This window comes from Triturus cristatus, chromosome 1_1 (assembly GCF_964204655.1).
Source record: "Triturus cristatus chromosome 1_1, aTriCri1.1, whole genome shotgun sequence".
Taxonomy (NCBI): Eukaryota; Metazoa; Chordata; class Amphibia; order Caudata; family Salamandridae; genus Triturus; species Triturus cristatus.
This window is the reverse complement of record NC_140579.1, coordinates 944,155,365-944,179,854: the sequence shown is the minus strand read 5'-3', so window position 1 is coordinate 944,179,854 and position 24,490 is coordinate 944,155,365. Positions and strand designations below refer to the sequence as shown.

At 45.1% G+C, this 24,490-nt stretch overlaps 1 protein-coding gene across 2 annotated transcripts in view; it reads left to right on the top strand.

Annotated features, from left to right (window-relative positions):
- LOC146871331 (uncharacterized) overlaps positions 1-24,490 on the top strand; it is a 733,473-nt gene that overhangs the window by 57,085 nt on the left and 651,898 nt on the right. For both annotated transcript variants that reach the window (XR_014980983.1, XR_014980986.1), the window contains exons 2-3: positions 17,996-18,171; positions 20,617-20,708. The gene's annotated coding sequence lies outside the window, so the exon portion shown is untranslated. The remainder of the gene's footprint in view (positions 1-17,995; positions 18,172-20,616; positions 20,709-24,490) is intronic.

Sequence of the window (24,490 nt, the reverse complement as noted above, 5' to 3'; positions counted from 1 at the left end):
ATAAGTTGGTAATTCCTTCACTAAGTCCTGTAGGAAGTAATCTATATATTCGGTGACATGTTCTACCATTCCCCCGATGGCCGAGATAATCGGTCGGCCAGGTACTGGTGTGACTAGTTTGTGTACTTTTGGGAGGAGATAAAGTCTTGGTATTATAGGAAATTCCACATATAGGAAATCAAATTCTTGCTTTGAGATCATATTTTCCCTCTTCCATTTGTGGAGCAATTTCAAAAGTGATTCTTTGGCCAGATTGTAGTCCTTGCCTGAAGATTTAACATAACATGAGGAGTCATTTAGTTGTTTCATGGCCTCCTCGATGTAGGCATCTTGAGGCCAAATGACCACATTGCCTCCCTTGTCAGCAGTGGTAACAATATTTTTGTAGTCTTTACTCAGTTTCGAGACCAAGGATAGATATTGTTCCTCTTGTTGACTTTTGTAACGCTTCTTATGCTTGATCTTGTATTGCAGTTGTTTTAGATCTTCCACAACAACGTCATGAAAAACATCTATCGAGTCTTTTGGCATTACAGGCATGAACTTCGATTTAGCTTTAAATGGACTGCTGTTTGCGCCCATCTGAGCCACAGAGGCCTCTCTTAGTTCTTCCTGGGTGGAGATTGGAACAGAATTGGATGTGTCATTGTTGGCCAGTTGATGCAAAGTGAGAAATGCTTTGGCGTCTCGAGCAGGCACATTTAAATTTGCGGTGACTCCACTGGTGTTGCTATTCGCGGTGTTGCCTGAGGGACCATCTTTGATATTAAAAAACTTTTGCAGCTTAAGTTTTCTAATAAAACAATAAACATCAACCCGGGTTTTGGCATAGTTAAAGTCTGATGGCGGGCAGTAAGTGAGACCAAGGCTGAGTAGTTGTTTCTCAGCCATAGTGAGGGACAGGCTGGAGAGATTGATTATAGCATTATTCTCTACCGCTTTTTGCGCCAATATTGCTTTTTTGTTTTTTTCGGCGACTTTGTGCTTTTTTCTGCGTTCCCTCCTTCTTTTGTTACGTCTTGACTTTTTTTCTGCTGCCTCGTTAGGGGCCTGAGTGTTTGCAGGCGGTCCGAGACTAAAAAATCAACTTCTTCTCCCAAGTCCAGAATCATTGTATTTGGATTTCTTGCAATATAATCACCATCTTCAGATGATGGACCACTGGTAAGTATTTCTTCCTCACTGACAATGTTAGTGGAGTCAGTGGTCATTGATGTTGTAGCTACTGATTGGCTGGTTTGTTGAGCAGCTTTAGTTTGTAACTGTGCAAGTTTATTACTCTTGGCTTTTTCATATTTGCGCGCAAAAGTGTAGATTCTGCCCTGCGCATAATCCTCCTTGTCTCGGGCGAATTTATATATTTTGCGCGCTTTTATCTTCTCCTCCTGTTTTGAAAGCCTTTCATCAATTTCTTTGCGTGTTTTGGTAATAATGTCTCTTGGTCCAAACTTTGCCAGCAGTTCATTGATTTCACTAATTTCCTTCATTAGATTCTCTCTATCAATGGAGGCATACTTAATGAGGATTTGAACCAGTTTAGCTGATGATTCTAGGTTAGTTTTACCCCATTCTCGTAGCATTTCAGGGTTGGGGTTTTCATAGCTTGGAGCCAGAAGAATACGTAAACCGCGTGGAACACGTCCTTCCTCCAGGTATTTGGTGAGAGATTTATGCTCCCACCACTTTGTCATTTCTTGACGCATGCATTTCTCTAAGCGTTTCAAGGCCAGTTTGATTTGATTTTCCTCGCTACCATCTTGCTCGTGAGACACATGATTGCTGCTTGTTGCAGGATTCAAAGTCACATTGGGGAGATTAGAATATAGGGCGTCTGCTGCTGCCTCTCTTCCCCTTAAAATTTCATCTGACATGGTCGTGAACTTGTATTTGCCTTTGAGATATTTTTTGAACAAAGCGTAGGACCCAAGAAACGATCTTTAACAGAGTCCAAAAACGCTTTTTGCCGCTTTAGATTCCCACCCCACCGCACGTATACGAAGGAGCACTCACCACTGCTATATATATATATATATATATATATATATATATATATATATATATATATATATATATACACCCCTCCCCACTGGACCCCATTCCCAAACCTTCATGATCACCAGGTTCTGCAGCGGCAGGGTACCCCTATTCTTCCGGGCCACTAAATGGAGTGCCAGCTGATCCACGGGATGCAGGAGGCGTCTCAGGAGTTACACCACTGGATCTGCTCTCTCTTCCTCAAACCAAGAAACAACATGCTGCTGCTGGAAGGCCCACTAATATGCTCTGAAGTTTGGTGCCTATAGTACCACTCCATCCCATGGGAGCTTCAATTAATCTAAGTTGACTGGCCCTGCCAGTGCCCTAGTAGAACTATCTGAGCAAGCTATCTAGCCTACAGAAGCAAGCCTCTGGTATGCTCATCTGCATATGCTGTAGGATATAAAGCACTCTAGGCAGCATGATCGTTTTACTGATAACTATGCACCCCATTAGGGACATCAGGAACTTCAACTATGTGTGGACACTATGCTCTAGGCCACTCAGGAGGTGTAGGAAAGTAGGATCTGCTTTCATGGTTACCCCCACTTTTTTGCTGGTGTCAGTATGTATTTGTGACTAGTCTGACTTGGATCCTGCTAATCAGGACCACAGTCCGTGTGCTTCCTCCTACATTTGCTATGGTAAGTACATTGATACCTCCACAATTGGCTACTGGTGTACCCTTGTAAGTCCCTGGTATATGGTACTAAGGCAAAGGTCCACCAGGGGTCTCCCATGGTCTGTAGCATATATTATGCCACCCGTGAGAGACCACTCAAAATGTGACTACAGGCCTACCATTGCAGCCTGTGTAAAATAAGTTTCCTTATATCTGAGGTCACTACACTTAAAACCTATAAGTCATCCCTAAGGCAGGCCTAGCAATCCGGAAGGCAGGGTGCTTGATTATACGTTTGAGGGTGCCCCTGCATGAGCAGGACACCCCTACAAACCCCGGAGTCGATTCTCCAGGCTTTGTAAGTGTGGTCAGCCATTTCAATACATATAGTGGGCGTCAGTCATTACAAGATGTTTAACTATATAATGGCTGCACCAAACCTGGTCATGTTTGGTATAAAACATGTTGGAATCATACCCCAACACCAATTCCAGTGTTGGAAGTATGATCCTAAGTACTGGGGGGGTCCCTTGGGGTACACCCTGTACTCCCAGTTACAGTCTTTCAGGGTCTGACAGTAAGCTAGTACTGCTGCCGACCACAGACACGATTCTGACCTCCTGCTGCTGAGCCAAGCTTGTGCAGGGGAACGTAGAACAATAGGTTTCCTGTCGCAGGGAGCTGTGACCACCTCCCCAGACAGGACTTAGTGTATTGGGCTGGGGTGGGGTTGCTTGTCAGCACCACCACACATTTGGTGCCCTTCTTGCATACTCTAGTTAGAACCAGTTCTGGGAGACCTTGGCTCCTGCTCTGGCACGAAACTGGACAAAGGACATGGGAGTATCACCCACTCTGGGCAGCCCGTCCTCTGTGAGGTACCCCTGAGTCGCCCTAATCCCTTTTACTAGGATATAAAAGGGCATACCGGTGGGTGGGTCCTCAGATTCATCATGGGACAAGACTCAAGCCTGAAACCAAGCGACTCTTCGACCGTCTGGACACTTGGACTTCACTGGATTTTGCTTGGAACCGAGATTGCATCAAGGAAGACTCCCAGTGCTCCTGGTCTTGCTGTTCTGCAAGTCATCTTTGTCGTCTGTGTCTGTGCTTCTTCCAGGACCTTCAACAGACCTGTGGGCATCAAGGACACCTGAAGTAATCTCCTTTGGAGTGAAGGAGTCACTCCCCTGCATCTGCAGGCACAGTAATGAAGCCGACTGGTCTGCTGCTCCTGACGTACCACGGAGTTCGAAAGGCTCAGCAACACAGGTGGTGGTTCTGCAACTCCCTCAAGGCCTGACCTGTCCTCTCTGCAATTTTGAGTCCAGAATCCCTCGTCAGAACCGCTGGGACAAAACCCCTGTGCACTGCGTCAACTTGCCATTGCCAAGGCTTGTTGACGCTGCAATACAGAGATCTTTGGGCTACAAAAAAACTCCAGCATCTCTTCCTGCCAAGTTCTTCGTCCTCACCACATCCTCTGCCCCGTGGGCCTTCATCTTTGGTTAGCTGCTCGAGGTCCTCTTGCGACTCCTGTGCCTTCGGCCTGTGGGTCCTCACAAGTGTCTTCTCCTGCTTCAATGGGCTCCCCTGCTTGCTCAGGGCCTGTTCTGATTCTCTTGCACTTGGTGAGTCCCTTGGACCTTGCTGGTCCCAACGTTGCTCCTTCATTGTTTTCCATGTCTGTTGCTGCTGCCACGGCTTGTTGGTGCTCCCACTAGACACCGACCCCCTGTTTCTCGACTTCTGACGTGGACGGCTAGTGAATGCCTCCTGGTCTTCCTCAGCATCACCTGTTCCTCGCAGCTGCAGCGACAAGGTCATCACTCTTGCATCATCCATTATCAGTGGTCATTGCTCTTCCATGCTTTCTGGTCACCTCCGAGTGACATACACTCTGTCCCTTCTGCTTGCAGGTTCTTCTCATCAAGAATCCACCTTTGGATTCCACCAGACTCTTCCACCTTCTTCGTCAGCGACATCTTTACTGAAGTCCTTCATTGTGGTCTACGGAGGTTCCGGACGTCTCTTCGCACTATGCAACCAGCTTCCCTGGTGTAGGTATCCTGGTTCCTGGGGTATCCACGGGTGGGGTGACTCTCCAACTTTGTGTCTTCCACAGGTATCTTCAGGGTCAACTGGGAAGCGCCCTTCTACTTATAAATTGCAACTGTGACTTTCCCATTGACTTCTATTGAGTACGCGGCTGTCTTCCCACTCTGCACACAGCCTCCATGGGGTTCCGGGGTACTTACCTTGGGTGGTTCCTTGTATCCCCAGCTCTTCTGAGTCTCCAAGTTCAAGTTCTGACTTCGGACGCAGTTCGCATTCCACTTTCTTAGTATATGGTTTGGTCTCTCCCTAGAGATCACTGTATATTGTGCTTACTTACCGCTTGCAATTGAAGTATTGTTGTGTATTTGTGTTGATATCTCCAGCTAGGAGATATACCAATGTGTGAGTGTTGTGTTATAAAAATACATATTTTTATAACTACATTGCGTGGTTCTTTTTTGTTTAACCTACACTACATGATTAGATCTGGTATTACAAGCTGCTTAACACTTCTTCTGGACTAAGCCTGAAGGCTGCTCTCTACAGTTACCACTTAGAGAGCTTTCTAAGGTTGTCTAAAACCACTAAAACCACCATAAGCGTTGTCTGCGTTAGAGCAAGGTGCTTCACTTACACTTAAATGAGTATGCACCATATACTAAGCAAGCCTCCTACAGGAGGGCACCCATGTTTGTGCCACACATCTCTGTAACACTGGAGCTCAGGTATATACCTAAATACTTGACCCGGGATGACTGCAATCATATGTTGGGGAGGTCCTCTGCCACCACGTGGCTTACTGCAATAGGGTACAGGACTTATTTATTGGCATTAGCCAGAATCCCAAGTGGCCCCTACCTCCCATTTAGTGTGCTCCACTGTTTTCCTTGTGTCCCCCGGAGTACGCGCTTTCAGTAGCATGGCTACCTTTAATTTTTATGTGGATAGCTCAGTGCGTTACTGCTTGTCACAGAGATTCTTTTCTTCCCTAGGTCCAGATTTACTAGCATATTACGCTGGGTTTGTGTTACTTTTGAAATACATACCTGACAAGAAAGACTTGCGTTGGATAGTTCCCTAAAGTAGAGCAAAGTTGCGCTATGCACTGCTTTGTGATACTTTGCATCAAGGTGGGCGCAACAATCAATAGGGTTTGATGCAAATTCACATCTACAAGCATTTGTAGACAGGTATTTACTATATAATCTTATGCCTCCTCAAGGCAGGCGTAACAAAGAGAAATGTTTTCATTTCTCCAAGTTTTTCCTACTATTTTGCATGCGTGCTGCATTGTACAGCACACATAAAAAGCATAAAAAATGTCAAAGGATAGTTTTGTACTGGAAGGGTTCCCCTCAAGTAGAAAAGTAATTACTTACAGAACACACACCCTTGTACTATGGTGTAATGGTGTGTGCATTGGCGTGCGACAGCCTAAAGAGTGCCAGCTCTGTGAGAGGAAAACAGCGCTATACCTTAGGTATGGAGCTGTTATGCTATCTGCCTTTCACGCAATGCAGTGTAGCAACTTTGTGAGGTTTTTCATAATTCTGGGCCATAAAGCAGTGCTGCCAAACTGGGCAAGACAAGCTGGCCAAAATTGGATGATATTTGCCCCTTTGTGCACAAAATGTACTAAATCGGTGGGGCCCACAGACACCTTGGCAGGCTCTGAGGTTCTGCTTAGCACAAGCACTTTCAGGAGGGCCATCAATCATTTGTAGTGCTACCTAGGACAGCCTTGGTTCATTTTTTGGGGCCTGCCTCCTGGGTGACTTGACCATAGTGGTCTCAAGGAGGGAGCCTGTTTTTATTGATTGCCCTGTGGTATAGAGGAAGCCATTTTATTTTTCATTCAGAAGCCATTTTAGTTTTTGCCTTGCTCCCTTTCATTCAGAAGAAATCCTGTTCCCCTGCTTGCACAAGCACGCTTGGGTTCATGGAGTGTTAGTTGAAGTATGTGCATATATAAAAGCTATCACTGCATAATGTTCCTTCCATGGTTCAAAGACCGATAGGGAAGGGCTTATCTGTTACTTTTTTATTTGTTGTTAAGGTTGAAAGAAAGCACATCTAAGGTTGAAGTTGTGCAGTTACCAACCCATGATTAAAATGCGGCTGTGTTGGCTCTCTATTCTGTTTTCAAAGTTGACGATAAGATACTGTGGGGTATATGCATAAAAACTGCCGCTAACTAACGCTAATGCTAGTTAGCACCAGTTTTCTTAACGCAGCCTATCACCAAAACCGGTTGGCGATGTATTTACAACACGTCGCTAGATGGCGATAGTTTCAGGTAGCAGCAGTGGAAACTGCCGCTAACACTAGCGTGAAGGCGATACAAATTCTGACGTTAGAGGGCGAAAACGGACGAAAGGCCCATTAGCGGCAAAGAAACTCATGTTAGTCAGCCCAACGTGTCTTTTTTTGACTCTACAGGCAAAGTCCACCTCCAATGGAAATTGGAAACAAAACCAATGGAATGCAGAATAGAGCAGCCAGATCAACACCCAGCCCCCCCCCCCCCCCCCAAGCTCCCCAACAGCGAGGATGACCAGCCAGAGTCCCAGGGGAAGAGGAAATTCAGGGCTACAATCATGAAAAGAGGCGCATCGCTGGGCAAAACAAGTGATGCAACACCATGGCATCTTAAACCTTGTAAGCGCGGACAGTGTGTTGCATCTCATGTAATCTTATCTTATATTCCCTTTTAATTACTTGTTTCCCTTTTAATTGTTCTGTGTACTTTTAACCATGGCACCTTCCATACAGTTTGTCATGACATCATATGGGATTGTGTTCTGGGGCATTCTAGCTTTATCTTCTTCAGTTTGAGTTCTGTGCTCTTCTCATTAAACTGGATTTACATTCTACTTGTATTTATTGCCTAATTTCTCAAGAAACTTTACATTGGCGACGGAGGACATTGGACCTGCTACTTCAGAGAGCACAGGAGGGGTACTATTCATTTTGAGATTGATTTTGTCTTTGAGATTTGCCTTCCTTTGCTTGGATTTTGAATCTCACATTTTCAGGTGAATTATCTATCATTATTATTCACCACCGTGTTAATCTGGATTTTCTACGAGATTTCTTCAACCTACAAACGTATTTAAAGCTGTTTGAGATTTTCCTGGGCTTTTGCATTATTCAAAACCACCTTTACCTTCTGGATGCCACGCGTCATCATCGGTAATGTAAGACGCGCTATTCTTTGCTTACTGTTACAGAGCGCGCGTTACCTTGGATACTGACACTCTTGCTGGGATCCTTGTGCTTTGTCATCATGCTACGCACGTGCATCTGGGCACCATCACGCGACGTATTCGCGTCATCACGCAATGTAAATGCGGCCATTTTGTTATTTCTAAGTGTGTTCCCGTGGATGCACACAACTGTATCTCCGTCTTTATTTCTGCAGTCTCCCGTTAGTGCACATTTTTCACATTGTATTTATTACCATCGCCGATGCGCACGGCTGCACATTCAATTTAAAGAAAAAAAAGAGGTACTTGGTGAAATCGATCATACTTAATTTTCTTATAAATACTCAGTCATAACTGGTAGATGTTATAACAGGAATTTTTAACGTACATGAAAGCAATTGACGGAGACAGGATGGGTAATGAGCGGAAAATAAGTATTCTATTGCATTGCTTAGGATCTGAGGGACAAGCTGTTTTTAGGACTTTACCTGCTGTGCCGGGTGAACTCAGTACATTTGAAGAGGCACATATGCGCATGGAAATTCGTTTTAAACCCATGACAAGCTTAGCACTAAGCAGATATAAGTTCTATACTAGAGCCCAAAGGGAAGCTGAAACATTTGATGATTTTTTAACTGCTCTTAGGACCCCTGTAGTTTCTTGCAATTTTGGTAATTTAGCAGATGAGATGATTAGAGACCAAATTATTGTAAATGTAAGAAGTAAGAAAACCCAAGAGCAATTATGGGTATTAGGAAATCCTAATCTACATGACACAATAGCCACTGCAAAAGCTTTTGAACAATCTGACAAATGGATGAAAACTATTGAAGACGTTAATGCGAAAGGTGATAATAGTAATAAATGCATTGATGAAGTTTGTGTTGTAAAAAAAACATCTTTCACTAAGACTTCTCACCAGGGTAATAGAGATATCAAATCTTTTGTATGTTTCAGATGTGGAAATCCTAACCATGTAGCATCATTCAAATTTTGTCCTGCCATAGGGAAAGAGTGTGTCAAATGTGGAGGGATAGGGCATTTTGCTAAAGCCTGCAGAGATGATCGGAAAAGAACTATCAACATTAATATAAATATTGGTTCTAGAACCAATTATGTTTCTTGTGTGAGAGGTATCAATCATTCTGATGAAGATCAGGTTGTTTCTATTATTGATGTGTGTTCTCTCGAGGAGAATTTACGTTCACCTAAGTGTGAAGTAAAACATTTTAATGAAATTCTGGAACTCATGGCCGATTCAGGATCGCCATGGACCTTTATCACTAAAGGATATTTTAATAAAAAGTTTGGTAAGGTCATGTCTCTAAAAGATTTGTGCCCTCCTGACATCATAGCTCAGAGTTTTGATGGATCTACTATTGATCTCGAGGGATATGTTGCTTCAGATGTTGAGTTCAAAGGGAGGTCAGCTTTTATAAAAGTGTGTGTGGCAAGGAAAGGTGTTAATGTTTTAGGTTGGCGAGATCAATGGGGATTAGGGATTATTCTCAATCCCAGTAACAAAGAACCTGTCATGGTCATTGGAGAAGGTGATAGCAGGTATGTTATGGAAAAAAGTGATAGTTTTGTTGTCATTGGAAAATAATTTCCTGAAGTCTTTTCAGATTCTTTAGGGAAGCTCAAAGGTTTCACTCATGAAATTAAGTTTAAGAAGGGAGCATCTCCTGTGAAACAAAAACTTAGGAATGTGCCCATCAACGTAAGAGATGAGCTTGGCAAGACTTTGAAGGGGATTTTAAATGAGGGAGTTATTGAAGAAGTGGAATCTTTGGAGTGGCTTTCTCCGATTGTTTTGGCACGCAAACCAGACAAATCTTTGAGGCTGTGCATAGATCTTCGTGCACTTAATGCTAATATTTTGATTGATTGCCACCCCCTGCCCAATATTAACGAGGTAGTGAGCATGTTAGGGGGTGCCACAGTGTTTTCCACTTTGGACCTTAGGTCCGCATATCATCAGATTGAGTTAGCCAAAGATTCTCGTCACACGACTGCTTTCATTACACCACATGGACTTTTTCAATTCAAGAGGATGCCTTTCGGGTTAGCGTCTACGGCATCTGTGTTTCAGAGATCTATGTGTCACCTTTTTAAACAAATGGAGACGTGTGTAAAATGTTTTCAAGACAACATGAAGCAACCAATTTGGAACATCTTAAAAAAGTGTGTGGTATTCTCAAGGAATATGGTCTTACGCTGAAGAGGAGCAAATGTAAACTGTTCCAAGAATCTGTTGAATATCTAGGACACACGCTCTCCAAAGAAGGTGTTGTTCCAAAAAAATCACTTGCTGATGCTATTCTCAGGGCACCTGCACCTGACTCTAAAGATAAACTTCTTTCTTTTTCAGGACTCTGCGAGTTTTATAGTAAGTTTATTAAAAAACTGCTACTAAAATGGAACTTTTAAGAGACCTAACGAGGAAAAATACTGAATTTGTTTGGAGTGAGAGACAACAGGAAGCTTTTGAAAACATTAAGGCGGAAATGATTGCTGCTCCTACTCTCAAGCCATTTTGTGTTGGGAAAACTTGTGTACTTACTGTTGATGCCAGTCTATATGGGCTAGGTTGTGTGTTGTCGCAATGTGCTGGTAAGGATGAATGGAATGTGGTTTTCGCCTCCCGCACCGTAAATGTTACTGAAAGACATTATGCAGTGATCGAAAGAGAATTACTAGCGTGTGTGTGGGGAGTGGAACATTTCAGAAACTACATCTGGGGGGCACGGTTTGTCTTAAAGACTGATCACAAACCTTTAGTTCCTATTTTATCTCCCGGAGGTGGTCTCAATGCCACTGCCAGAATAGCCAGGTTAATGTCTCGATTACAAGAGTATACTTTTTCTGTGGAATATGTTCCAGGAAAAGTGAATGTTACTGCCGACTGTTTATTGAGACTTCCCTGTAATGTAAATGAGACTACAGATGATGAAGAAGTTATTTCGAACATTTCTGAGGTTTTATCTGAAACATTTAGTTCTATTTTCTGAAGAGTTGTGGAAAAAGACCATGAATGATGATGATCTTTTGCAGAAGGTTGTTAATTACACGCCGACAAGCCTCATTCCTAACTCGACCGCCGCCTCCGGACCGTGCTGATCCTGAACACGCTTGCTCACAGAGGGCAGTACAGTCATAGACGGTGTGCCGAAGCTCTTCGAGTAGACCGCTGCAAACACTTTACCCCAGTTCTCACAATCAGTTACCTCTGGGACTAAGTCTTTCTGCAAACTAATGGTAAGGATCCTGTGTTTTTCCACAGTAGTAGAATTGGGAAATACCGCTTCCAGCTGGTCAAATTTCTCAGCAAGCCATTAAAGCATATCGTCCTTATCCTAGGAGCGCTTGCCCATAACCGAATTAACCATGACGGGACTAATAGTAATCCCAGCTGGTTGCGCCGCAACCCCAGGTGCCCCCACCTGGACATTGCGAGAGACGTATTGCACTAAAGCCCTATGCACCGCAATCAAGGCGGTGTGGAGTTGACGTAAGTCATCCAGCGGGGCTAGCAAATATCATGGATGTGGTGTGAACCCGCCCAAGACTGGCCAAGTGGCCCCTGGAATAGACATGGGACCCAAACGAACCAGTGTAACGTGTGGGGGAGGGCGACATTGAACCAAATACGGTGCTGAAAGCAGAAATGGGAATTTCCTGTGTCCTATACGGCGTAAAATTTGCTGGGACTGCCGTAGGAGTGCATGTGTGAAACGTCTTATCATCCGCATTCACCTCCGGAAAAGTAACCCAAGAGTAAAACAGCTCATAGGGAAACGATGCATCGGCACTCACTACAAAGATAATAGACATCCCATCGTCAGGCACCCCGAACTGCGTCAAATGACACCGGAGAGGTGCGCGACTATGCGCTGCAATAGCGACTTCAGCCATAAGGAGACAGAGAAGAAAAACAATCTATTTTAAACCGTAGCACAAAAAGGGTATAAGATAAAATAAAACCTTTTTAATTGTCAAGCTTGAGAGAACCTTTATATTAACTATTTAGGTAGGTTTAAACTGTCACTCCCGTTAACCGGAAACAAGAGTGAGGGTGTTGTGGACAAATATAAACACTACTAAGGCGTCTCAATCATAAGACCAAAACGTTAGGTGCGCCATGTTGCGTGGATTCTGCTCATGCACAGAACTATGCACAGGAAACCAGGACCACAGTGAATTGTGGTGTACCAAAAAACTCACCTCAGTACCCAGAACCCCTATCCGACTAGCATCAGTGTCTCTTTCATTCTCCGTATCATCTCGAAGCTACCAATGATTAGACAACCCAGAACAAGAGACTTAAAGTACTCTCAGGAATGGTGGGAATCGGAAACACCTTTTCGTTATTATCCTCATATCAGTCCACAACAAGAGTAATCAGAGACACGGAAAAGTTTAAAATGTTTATTTTTAACTACGTGCTCTAAGGTGCAGTACTTTGGCTAACATAAGCAGACAAATGATTAAAAATAAAACCATCAGCGTTGTTACAATACCATAGAAAATGAAGGGAGAAATCATATTAAAAATGATAGTGGAAAACAAGTCCTATAATACTTTGTGAACCACCCTCCCTTGGCTAGTAAACTCGTTTTATAAACTAATAGAAGGTCTCTAGGTTTGAATGGGGAACCCCATACCTCAAAGATCAGCTTAGGTGAATCACATCACAGGATCAGCTCTGCTCTCTGTGTCTGGAAAGGTTTTCTCCAAGTGTCTGAATCATGCATGCAAATGCAATATTAAAGGCACCCGAGTTTCAGATATTTGCAGCTGTGTGATGTTGTGTCTAGAGCGTGGGCCGATCAACCTGAATTCAACAGCATACATTGTTATTTGACCTTGACGGCGTCTGCACACAGTGTTCAGACTAAGGTCGCGGTGCACGTCTAGGGATGTGAACAACAGGCCGTTCTGATGTGAATAAAAAAGCAAGCAAGCAAGCAGTTTTACTTGTAATAACAGCTACCTACAGTGTCGTGTGCAAAAGCAGCAAAGCGGCAAGATGGTGTTTAGCTTCTAAAACGCTTATGCCAACATAGCAATGTGTGCACATAAAACCCTGACTCCACTACAATACCAGAATAGGTTGGCCTTCTAAGAAGGAAATTTCGGATGAGTTGTTTCCTTATTGGAAAGTCTCTAATGAATTGATTATAGGAGAGTTGATTTTTAGACAAGGTAAATGTATTCCACCTGTATCCCTACATGATTCCATTTTATTTTTGAGTCATGAAAGCCATTTGGAGATGTCTTCTATGAAAAGACTTATCAGGTCGCTATTTTGGTGGCCAGGATTAGACAGATATGTCGATAGAATGGTCAGGAAATGTTCTGAATGCATGTGCAGTGAGATAACACTCAGGTGTGATCCTGCGCCTCTCATGGCCTGACTATCCAAGGCAAAAGGTTGGTTTAGACATCGAAGGACCTTTTACTTTTTTACCTCAGGATTGTAGATTTGCGTTAGTGATGGTGGATTACCACTCTAAATGGCCTGAGGTAAAGTTGGTTCTGTGTGCCACTACCAGTAGTGTTGTCTCATTCTTAAAAGACGTATTTGCCAGAGAAGGTTGCCCTGAAGTGCTTATATCAGATAATGGTGTACAATTAAAATCTCGTGAAATGACGGAATTTAAATGTTTTTATAATAATCGTCATGTTACTACAGCTCTTTATGAACCTCAAGGAAATGGTCAAGTAGAAAAGTTCAATAGGGTTCTCAAACAAGACATTCTTTGGTCACAAAACTTTGGTGCAGAATGGATGGATAAGTTGAGAGCGAAGTTATGGTTATACCGATAACTCCTCATTCAACTACTGAGGTTTCACCTTTCCGTTTACTTAAGGGGAGAGAGCCTGTGTCCAGATTATGCCCTTGGTGGTTTAAAAAGGTCCTTAAAGTTCAAACTTCCAAATTGGATCAAAAGGATATAGCCCACAAAGTGGAAGAAAAACAACAGAGAAGTAAATATCTTTATGATCTTCGCATGAAAGTTAAAGTACCAAAATTTGTGGTTGGGGATTTTGTAAGAATACGCAAGCCTGGTATTCTCCTCAAAGGTGGTGCTAAATTTAGTAGGCCTGTTAAAATTGTCAAAGTTAATCGCAACAGTGTGGTTACTCAGGACGGACAAGTTTGGAATGTAAGACGTGTTTCTATATGTACTATGGTACCTTCGTAATGTTTCTAAGGGGGAAAATGTGTTGCATTTCATGCAATCTTATCTTATATTTCCCTTCTGCAGTTTGAGTACTGTGGTCTTCTCATTAAACTGGATTTACATTCTACTTGGATTTATTGCCTAATTTCTCAAGGAACTTTACACAGTCCCTAGGGCCTGAAGGCCTCGCTGGGCCTGCGTCTCAGACCCGAAGTGAGATGCGGAGGTGCTGTGGAGTTGCTGGGTCGTTGCAGTAGACATTGAGGTGGCGGCGATCGTCCTCACCTTGTGGTGAAGTCTGCCAGTTCGCATTTAGACACGTTGCTGACCTGTGTGAGAAGACTGCCTGGTGCCCCTTAGAGCTGTGAACGGTGGAGGTGCTCCTGTGCACCCACGTAGGGAGGTCTGCATTGCAAACCAAGCGCCACCACAACACGGGTGCATGGAGGAGATTACCAATGGTGGGCCGCGCCTCTCTGCATCACAGGCCGGAGGATGTTGCGCCGGCCGGACGCTGTGGCGGGTGAGGCCTCTGAGGTGCACCAAACGTCTGTAGCGGGAGCGCTGCAACTTCACTCCTCAGGGAGCACTGTTGCATCACCTGTATTGGGAGGTCTCCCAGCAGGCTTGGCGGCAACTGCTGTACCCAAGCTTGTCAAATCCCATCTGGCTGAAACTCCTGCTGGCTGAGTCACCGATTTGGAGAGAGTGCTGCTGATTGCGCCACGGTGTCAATGTCCAGGTGAGGAGAAGGTGGTACGCATAGCAGAGGAGGCCCGGGGGTCGAGTCGGGCCCAGGCCTAGCACCTATGGGTGACGCACCTCCAGTGGCGGCTCATCCGCTATGGTTGAAGAGCGTCGCCCCACTGCTTTCAAGCAGTGCAAGAAGAGAAAACATAACATGAGGATAACTTTGATGCACTCATGCTAAGTTTCCTTTGCGGGTGGGAGGGTGGGTGGTTGCTGCTCTACTCAAGGAGCAGGGCAGGGGCAGAGTGCTATACCCACTCAAGTGTGCAATTACTGTTTTGTCAGCCCTCTCAGGCCGCCCAAAGCAGTCATGCGCATATCCTGCATTACAGCCTGCATGGAGAACATGCCTACCCCTCCAGCCCCTGGCTGAACGCCTTGTCATGGCGCTCAAGAACAAGCATAACGCTGCATTGTGATTGGCTTAGGGTAGGGAGCCTGGCTGCCTGCTTCCTGTTCCTGGAGCAGGAGCACAGAAGACGCGGAACACTGCCTTGAGGTAAGAATTTAAAAAATATATATTTACAATCCCAGCTCCCCCCGCGTCCCGCCCCCTCCAGTGTCTTTTCCCGCGTGTCCCACCTCCCAGCTGTCCAGTATCCCCGACAGAACTACATAATGGTGGCCGCTGTGCGGCCATGCGCAGCGGGCATATCACTGGTGCGCCAAAGGCAAGCCCGTCTGCGTCCGTCCGCCCTTGGACCACACCCAGCACCAAGGACCCTTCCTCTCGGACACTCCACCGCTACGACGCCCGCACCCTCCTCGCTATCAACCCTGGATGCCGCAACGCCTGCCATCTAGCAACAATGTAGAATAATCTTGCACCCTGCGCTTGTCGAAACTGCAAATGCACCTTATGCCACATCAGCGCCTCCTGCCGCCCAGCAGACCAACAGCGTAGCCGACTGGCTCAACTGCAGCCTCCTCAACGTGCAGTCCCTCCAAAAACACCAACAGAAATCTGGGACCTCCTCGACGCCACCTCTTCAGACATCGCCTTCTTCACGGAAACCTGGACCAACCTCTGCTCCGGACCGGACATCGCCATTACCATCCACGACGGCTACAAATTCACCCGCACGGACCACCCATAGCGGCCATTGTCTGAAAAAGCACACTCCGACTGACCACGCTTCTAATGACCCGAAGGTAACCATGGAACACCACCACTTCCAGATCCGGACCAACCCCAATACCACCCTCCGCGGCACCCTCATCTACAGGCCCCCGGGCCACGAACCCCCATTCACCAATGCTATTGTAGACCTCATCACACCCCAGGCTCTGCCATCCACCGACTACATCCTACTCGGAGACCTCAAGTTCCACCTGGACAACCCATGTGACCAGAACACCACCCCCCTCCTGTGGAACCTCGCCAACATCGGACTCAAGCAGCTAGTCACCGCACCAACCCACATAGCCAGACACACTCTCAAGCCTGTCTACTCCACCAGCGAGAATTTCAACTACAGCCACAGCACAGGACTCTCCTGTGCCGACCATCATTGTATACATCACGCCTCACCATGCCCACCGGACACCATTGCCATCATTGCCCCCCGTTGCAGCTGGTTCAAGGCCACCTAAGAACTTCCCCTCAACTCCCTCAGCACCACCACTCCACCAACACTTACAGACACCAACAACGCAGTGCACAACCTCCACCGATGGATCTCCAACTGTGCAGACACCCTGGGACCCCTCAAGAACAGACCAGGCAAACACTCCAAGAAGGCCAACTGGTTCACTCCCGCCCTCCACTAGTCCCGCCCACCTGCAGAAGTCTTGAGAAGAGATGGAGCGACAACATCAATCAACTCGGCTAAACAGTCACACTTGCACCAAGCCATTGTGAGCCAACGTAGGGGAAAAAGACGGGGGCTTCTTCATGAGCCCTCTCTGACTGTTTCACCCCACCAGTGCATCATTTTCTTGACGTACTTGCAGCGTGATTCTTGCATCACGTTGCGCCGTATTTTCAAAGTGATACATCTAGGTATATGCATGACCTTGTGAAGCTATGTGCCACATTATACCTGCATCAGGTGTGATGTATGCAAGGTGGGCATTCCCACGCAACAAAGCCTCATAGGAGAAGCGCAGTGAAATCCATCAGATCTCACTGCAACAATTGTAGGACGCCACTACGTCAGTACCTTATGCCTGCCTCATGGCAGGCATAAGGGTGACACAATGCCACAGGGATAGGCTGGCCCCATGCATTGCTGGAGTTGCGTCATGCTTGTGACACAACTGCAGCAATGCATGACTTTAGCGCTGACAGATACGTCAGGATTCCAGACGTATCTGTCATTAATTGTGACATGGCGCGCCATAAGGTGAATACAGCGCATTCATGGTGTTGCAAGGAGGGCATAGTGAAAAGTGTTGCAACGCTGTTTTGTCGCAGCGATGCAACACTTTCATGAATGAGGCCCAGGAATGTGCCCTATCTTATTGATGGTGCACATTCCTGCCTTGTAGTTTTGTCGCAGGGCAGCACAGTAACATTCCTTGCAGCACTGTCCAGCACCAAAACCTTCTGAAATGAGGCCCCAAGTGTTTGCACCATTTTTAAGACTAGCTATATTCTGGTCTTAAAAAACCCCCTCTAACTTGAGTTAAAGGCAGTTTTTTTGGTTTTGCACCATACAAGAAATTCCTTGTAAATATTGCAAAGTGGTCTTAGCAGCAGTTTTTGCACAGGAATGCCTACCTTGCATATCATTTTCGTTAAGTCCCGCAAACAGAAGTGGCGATCCTAAAAATTCACGTTTACGCCGGATAACAGCCGCTGACTGCGGTTAGCGGCAACTTGTATATACAGTGACAAAAAAAAGCCGCCGTAACATAAAATAATTGATGCTACGGAAGCGTTAACTCTTTGTACATATGCCATTGTAGGTGCTGAATCCTGTCAATTGAAGGAATTTAATTAATTGCTGGCAGCCACAAGCGAGAAATCTGTCTGAAAACCTCCTTCTTACAGCTGCACAGTCTCAACGACCCTTTTGACCCTCTGTCTTTGTGCTGAGATTATTGCTATTCATTGTATCCTGTGTGATTAAGAAAGGTGTATATACTTCCTGATTTGTGTATCACATAGACTCTCTGTTCACTCGACACAGAGACAACCAGATTCTGCTTTATCAACTGGTGCCGAAGTACCCGGGAGGAATGTGAGTCACTCCAGCCAGTGCTCAGCACCGCAGTGAAGGGTCTGGCATTGACCCCTGCACACCTCTGTAACGGGCCTGGTTTACTGAGTTGACATCCGTGGGAGCCCTGCTGAGACTTACACACGGTGAGTGATTCATGCTTCGTTCCAAAGAAGTATTGAGAAGTCAATAATTTGGTAAGGGCGGCAGAAAGGATGAGGGAGAAAAGGAGGCCCTGCTAAAAGGACATCAGGGCTCTGGACTCCCCCGGGGAAGTTGGTTCTTTCCTAAAGGCACTACTGAAGGGAACGAAGGGGATTGGATTCCCCGGGGAAGTTGGCTCTTTCGCAGTACAGGCTGGATTCTCTATGGTGCCAGCGATTGGTTCCTCCATGGCAGGTTATGTGAAGTTCCCAGGGTTTATCAGAGTTTCTGGAGTGCCAGGAAATTAACCTTAACAATGGGTCAAGAATTTAGCAAATGTAACGGGTTAGATCAGAGTCAGCCTTCACCACACGAGGGGTCTCCTGCTCATGAAATAAAGACTACGTTTTCTATAGCTACATGTTTGTTTTTGAACTAGAAAGAATGTTTATTTGCAGTTTCCACTGGAGAGAACTTTCGATTTAGCAAAGTTGCAATATTTGATACTGCATGATAAAAAAAATGACAGGAAAAGCAAGATTAGATTGGTTCAATTTGCCTGCTTGAATCAATGGGAGTCATATGCAAGACAGTTGAAATGTACAAAGCAAGTGCAAGTGAAAGGAATGGGACGTAATACAATCAGAAAGGAGTTGAAAGGATTCAGACAGGCTCAGAGAATACAGAAGTGCAAGCAATACTGGTGCAAGGACGCTTTAAGGAAGAGTTAGGTTTTTGTGGTGCAGTCTTCGACCCCACCCAAGGAGGAGGTAGACCAGGTAATAGAAGGACTTATGGACAGAAGACTTCCTCCCTATAGTGCAACTAAAGAAGTTTGTGAAGGAAAGGCGGAGATGGATATGTACGTCCCCCACCCTGTTGACATGTTATTGAACTAAAACCTGCACGTAACACTTAACTAATGCTAGACGAACTAGATAGGAGTTGATTTTGCTATCTTCTGACAATATCGCTTTGCATCACAGCACCTCTTTAAATCCAACCACGCTCATGCCTTTGCCGAAGGAAGACCGTTTGGGACATAGCACCAGACCAAAGGCAGAATTGATATGTTTGATAAAACTCTTAGCGAAAGGGATGCAGTCTTATGGGTTGATGGATCATGTTTTAAATTACTCACTGGAGAGACTACAGCAGCCTATGTCATCACCAGTTTGCAAACAATAGTGGAGACTGGGCGAACGTCACAATTGTTAGCCCAAGTAGCAGAAATAGTAGCTCTTACTCGAGCATGTTAATTGAGTGCAGATTTGACAGTAAACACTTACACTGACAACCAGTATGCCTTTGGGTTTGCACACAATCTGGGTAAACTATGGGAAGAAATGGTATTTCTGACTTCCAGTGGCGAAAAGATAAAACACATTGTCTTGATTGGGCGCCTCCTCTATGCACGGGCATTGCGCAAAGCCTTAGCGATAATAAAGTGTGCTGCTCACCAGAAAGTGACTGATAATGTGAGTAGGGGAAATCATTTTGCTGATCAGACTGCAAAATGTATTGCTTTAACTGAGACAAGTACTATGTACGTGGCTTATTCTGAACAGAAATTACAATTGGACTGTGATGCAAATATTGAACCCCATTTACTGTAACAAAGAAAGAACAAGCTGAATGGCAGAAGGAGGGCACTGAGGTTGATGGGATTTCAATCAAATGTAATGTTCAGGATGCTAATGCTATGGTGTTTAATTTGGCACTTGTTATTCATGGTCCTGCACATTTGGGACATTGTTACAGTGAATGTAGAAAAGGGAGATGGCCTACTCATGTCAATGCAAGCATCAGCAGGAAGACGGATGGAAATGCTCATGGTGAAGGAGGAATACAGATCCAAGCTGTTTACAATAGCAGAATAGAGAGCAAGAATGGAGTGGGAACCTGGAAGGGAAGCAGACACGAGTTTTAGTAGAATTGGGAAATATAATTAGTTAACACAACACAAATGGAAAGTCACAGACACGCATTGCAAGGACACGTCTCTGAGAAAATATGCAGATGAAGTAGACACAGAGGAACAAGATAAGTGGGAGGTTAGGCCTTGCAGAACAGTAGATACGTAGGGAGGAAAGGCGTTGCTAGGCTTCAAAGAATGATAAAGACAACCGGAAGTGCAGGGAGCATGAAAATATATCAGTAACACGTGGACTTGAGTTGCATTCCATAAATGTGTGGTTAGATGTTTTTGCAGAAAGTGTTGCCTTTTGCTGAAATAATGAGAGATAAAGATGTGCTTGAGCAAGCACTTGATTTGATATCCTAATTAAATGTATTGGGGTTTTTAGACTATATAAGAAACTGCCTGTTACGTCTCCAGTTCCACAGAGCTGACTGACCTCCCATGCATATTTGATAATCTCTGTACTATATTACCAACATAAGTCATGTCGTCTCTTTCTTTCTGTGGCAACATTTGGCCTCGCCAGCCAGGAGTCCACCCACCTCGACTTCCCAGACTTCGGCCCAGGGGAGATGCTGCATGTCCTGAATTGAACAGATTACTACACAGATACATAAGGTAAGCAGACACCAAGTGTTACACTAAAGCCTGCCTATTCAAACAGGCAGGTAACATTCCCGGGTCAATGTCAAAAGTTGGGAGGAGAAGTCGTACTTTGTAACTTAAAATTTCAATTGCATGATTCTTTGGCAATCAAAGTATGGAGCGATGAGGAAATGCATGCATGATGTATGGAGTTTTCCTTTGTCCTTTAGTAAGGATGCAATGATATGTTTAGAGAAATTAAATGTGGTTATTACTGGTATACACCAGAAGACTAGATGGTGTGAATTCACCGTTGAAATAGAAGGGAAGAATAATAGGCAGTAGTGCATTACCCAGGGGAAAGCTCCGGGAAGAGTCATTTCTTCGGAGAGTGGTCTAACAGGCAGCAGTGTATTATCCAGGGTAAAGCTCTTGGAAGGCATATTACTTCAGGGAGTGCCCACAGATATCTCGGCGAGATCTGGAGGGCTAGTGTAGAAGTAGTGAGATGGGAGTGGGTAACAAGTCTGTGAAGTCTGACGTGATAAAGGGATGGTAATTTGATCAGTGCTGGCAAGCCTTACTCTGAATAAGTCATACACCTGGCGCCCACATTTCAGATTTAAGATACCAGGAAGGCGTCTTTAAGGAAGAGCAATCGAGGATGAGGCATCAGTTGAAGTGTCTGAAGTTAGGAAAGGGGACAGCTCGATCGTTGGTATCAGATTGACTTTGCCCTAAGCACTACCAGACCCTTGGTTGTGAACCCAAAAGGCACATTAGTTCCAAGTAGATATTCCTCCATGAATAAGGAGGAGGACATAAAGAGTACACAATTTCATAATCACAAGGGGAAATCATAGAGAAGTGGCAGTATTCCCCGCCGGTTGTCATACAGTCTGGTATAAGCAAGGAAGAAAGGCAGCGAGATCTTTGCGATATTTTTGGTATTCCAATACAAACAGTACATACATAAAGTGTCCTGGAAGTGGGGAAATATCTCCGATAAAAACGCAGGGAATCAAAATAAAACATCCCAAGATAAGTCTAAAGATTAAGAATAATTCTCCATGAGTAAAACAGATTATTTGGCCCATGGAGAACTCCCATGTCCATGTAATACCCCTGGGATTCATATAATAACAGAGTCCCCCATCATATTAGATGTCATCCTTGATGCATTTCGCGAAGACATTTACAATTCTGGTGTTTAAAACATGAAAGGGAGATCGCATCTTCGAGCACTGCAAATAGTCATTTATATTCACAATAATATTGTAACATGTATTGCATCAGGCAAAAATCCCCTTAGACCCCCCCCCCCTCATCAAATTCACCCGCTCAATATATAGCCATGGAAGAAGTGTTACACAGACTAGCGATAAGTATGGTTGATGTTCACTGATTTGGTCTCATGATGATATATGTGAAGGCAGGTAACACTGAATAAGATCAATATGTGTTCACCACTGCCATAGGTTACTGATAGTCATAAAAGACAAACATGATAGTAAAGGAGACAAGCCCAAAAGGGACACAAGACGAGTGGGAGAAAGTGGTACTTCCATTACACATAGGAAACACACACACACACATCCGCAGGGGACCATGGAGACCCCTCTGGAACACATGACAAAAACCTTCCCCTCAGACAAGAAGAGGACACAAAAGTACTATAAACAAGGGTACAAAGGTACCAAGGGCCACACTCAGCCATGACCAAAGGAAAGGACAGCCAACAAAGACATAACTGAACATACATTGACTTACATTCGCTCTAAGTATAAAATAAAGACAAGGGAAGCCACCCTGTGATGATGGCGGGTATTCTGTGATACAAAAACAAATGTGAAATCAACAGCACCTGAAAAGGCAATAACAAAGTCCCCAGAGAAACCCCCGCCTTATGGTCTTTTCCTCATTTTGCCAGCTGTAGTGTACCAATATTATGTTAGAGTTGTACCTAAAGAGGAGAGACAGAAATCACTGGGAAATGAGGCAACTTCAGACCCCACTCATACAATGCCTCAGGACGGTCCAGAACCGGACTGAAGAGACAGACTTATAAATTAATTGCAGCACACCGTGAGAGAGGCAGAACGCTCTAGAAGGGACTATGAGAGAGGCAGCTGAGGAATGGATAAGAAAAGAAGAAGAATGGAAAAGAGACTGTTAGAAATGGGTTTTCTGGCTGGCTAGGGTAGTACCTAAGCCCAGCAGAATTCACCACTCTAGTCAGGATGATAAGGAGATTACACGTCTAAAATAACCCCTGCTCACCCCCTTGGTAGCATGGCACAAGCAGTCAGGCTTATCTTAGAGGCAATGTGTAAAGCATTTGCACATAGCAAACTGCAATACACTGAAAACGCTACAAAAGGACAACACCAGTTTTAGAAAAATATCCAATATTTATTTGTGTAAAACAAGACCAAAATGATAAAAATCCAACATACAAAGATTCAAATACCAATTAAGCAAAAATAGACTATAAAAAAAAATTCTTGAAGCCGATAGCTCCGTCCGAGGCTATCACGGCGTAATGAGCAAGCAAATCCAACAGTTCTGGCCGACCGTACCTTTGGAGATGCATAGCGTCGGACCTTGCGGTGGGCTTCGGAAGAGCGGTGTCGGTTCTGGGAGTCGGTGCAGGTGTCGTTAGGCCCCTGAAGTCACACGTGTTGCAGGTCGAACTCCCTGAGTTTGAAGTCAGGAGCACCAGTGTCGGCAGGCATCAGGGCTGAGGTGTTGTTAGAAAAGGGGGTCTCTAGTTGGCAATGGCTGGCCACTGTCCAAGTAGGGACCCTTCTTCCTAAGTCAGAGTAAGCGGGCTACACCCTTTGATAACCCCTGCTCAACCCTGTGGTAATGTAGCACGAGCAGCTAGGCTGATCTCAGAGGCAGTGTGTGAAGCATTTATGACCATACACAGTAGCATAGTGAAGAACACTACAAAGGGACACCACACAAGTAGTTATAACAAAATAAGTATCTTTATATATAGACTTAATACAAGACCAATAACAGTAAAAATCCACAATACTAGGAAAATAGGGTTACTCTTAAAATGCTGCTAAAATAGTGTGCAAAGAGGAGTTTGGTTCAAGGCAGTGGTCTCGGCGACCCTTTTACTCACAAACTACCTGGATTCTGTAGCAAAGCAACCAAAATGTCGCTAAGGAGTTGTAGCGATGATTTTCCTCACGCGTGACCAGCGATGGTTGAATCCTTGCCGCAATGGAAGATGATGCGCTGATCTGTGTGCAGGACAAAGCGACAAACTTCTCCACGCTAAGCCGGCGATGCGTTGAAATGCTTGCCGCGAAGGGAGGATGATGCGCCGAGCCTGTTGCGTGTGCAATCTTGTTGCGATGAAAAGAAATGGCGCCCCGCGAGGGAGCTACGATCCTGATGTGATGCGAAGCGATGAAAATGGCGAACGCTCGGCGACCGCGCTGCGATTTCGTGAAGCGATGAACTCGATGCGATGATCTTTGGTTAGCGAGCACTTGGATGCCCGCAAACATGCGATGCGATAATCTTCGGGTTAGCTAGAATTTGGCAGCCCGCAAACGTGTGATGCGATGATCTCGGGTAGCGAGCACTCAGCGGCAGCAGCGCGCTGATTCTCCTTACGTTCTTCAGCTGCGGCAGCTTGCTAACGGGCGTTAGCGATGATTTTCAGCACTCTCTTCTCCACAGTAGAACTAGAGGCCCTGGAACTCACAGGAGCCTCACCTGCAGATAGAAATCCTCGCTGGGAAGAAACAGGAGGCTGGTGGTGGAGTCTGATGTGCCTGAGACTCCAGCAGGAG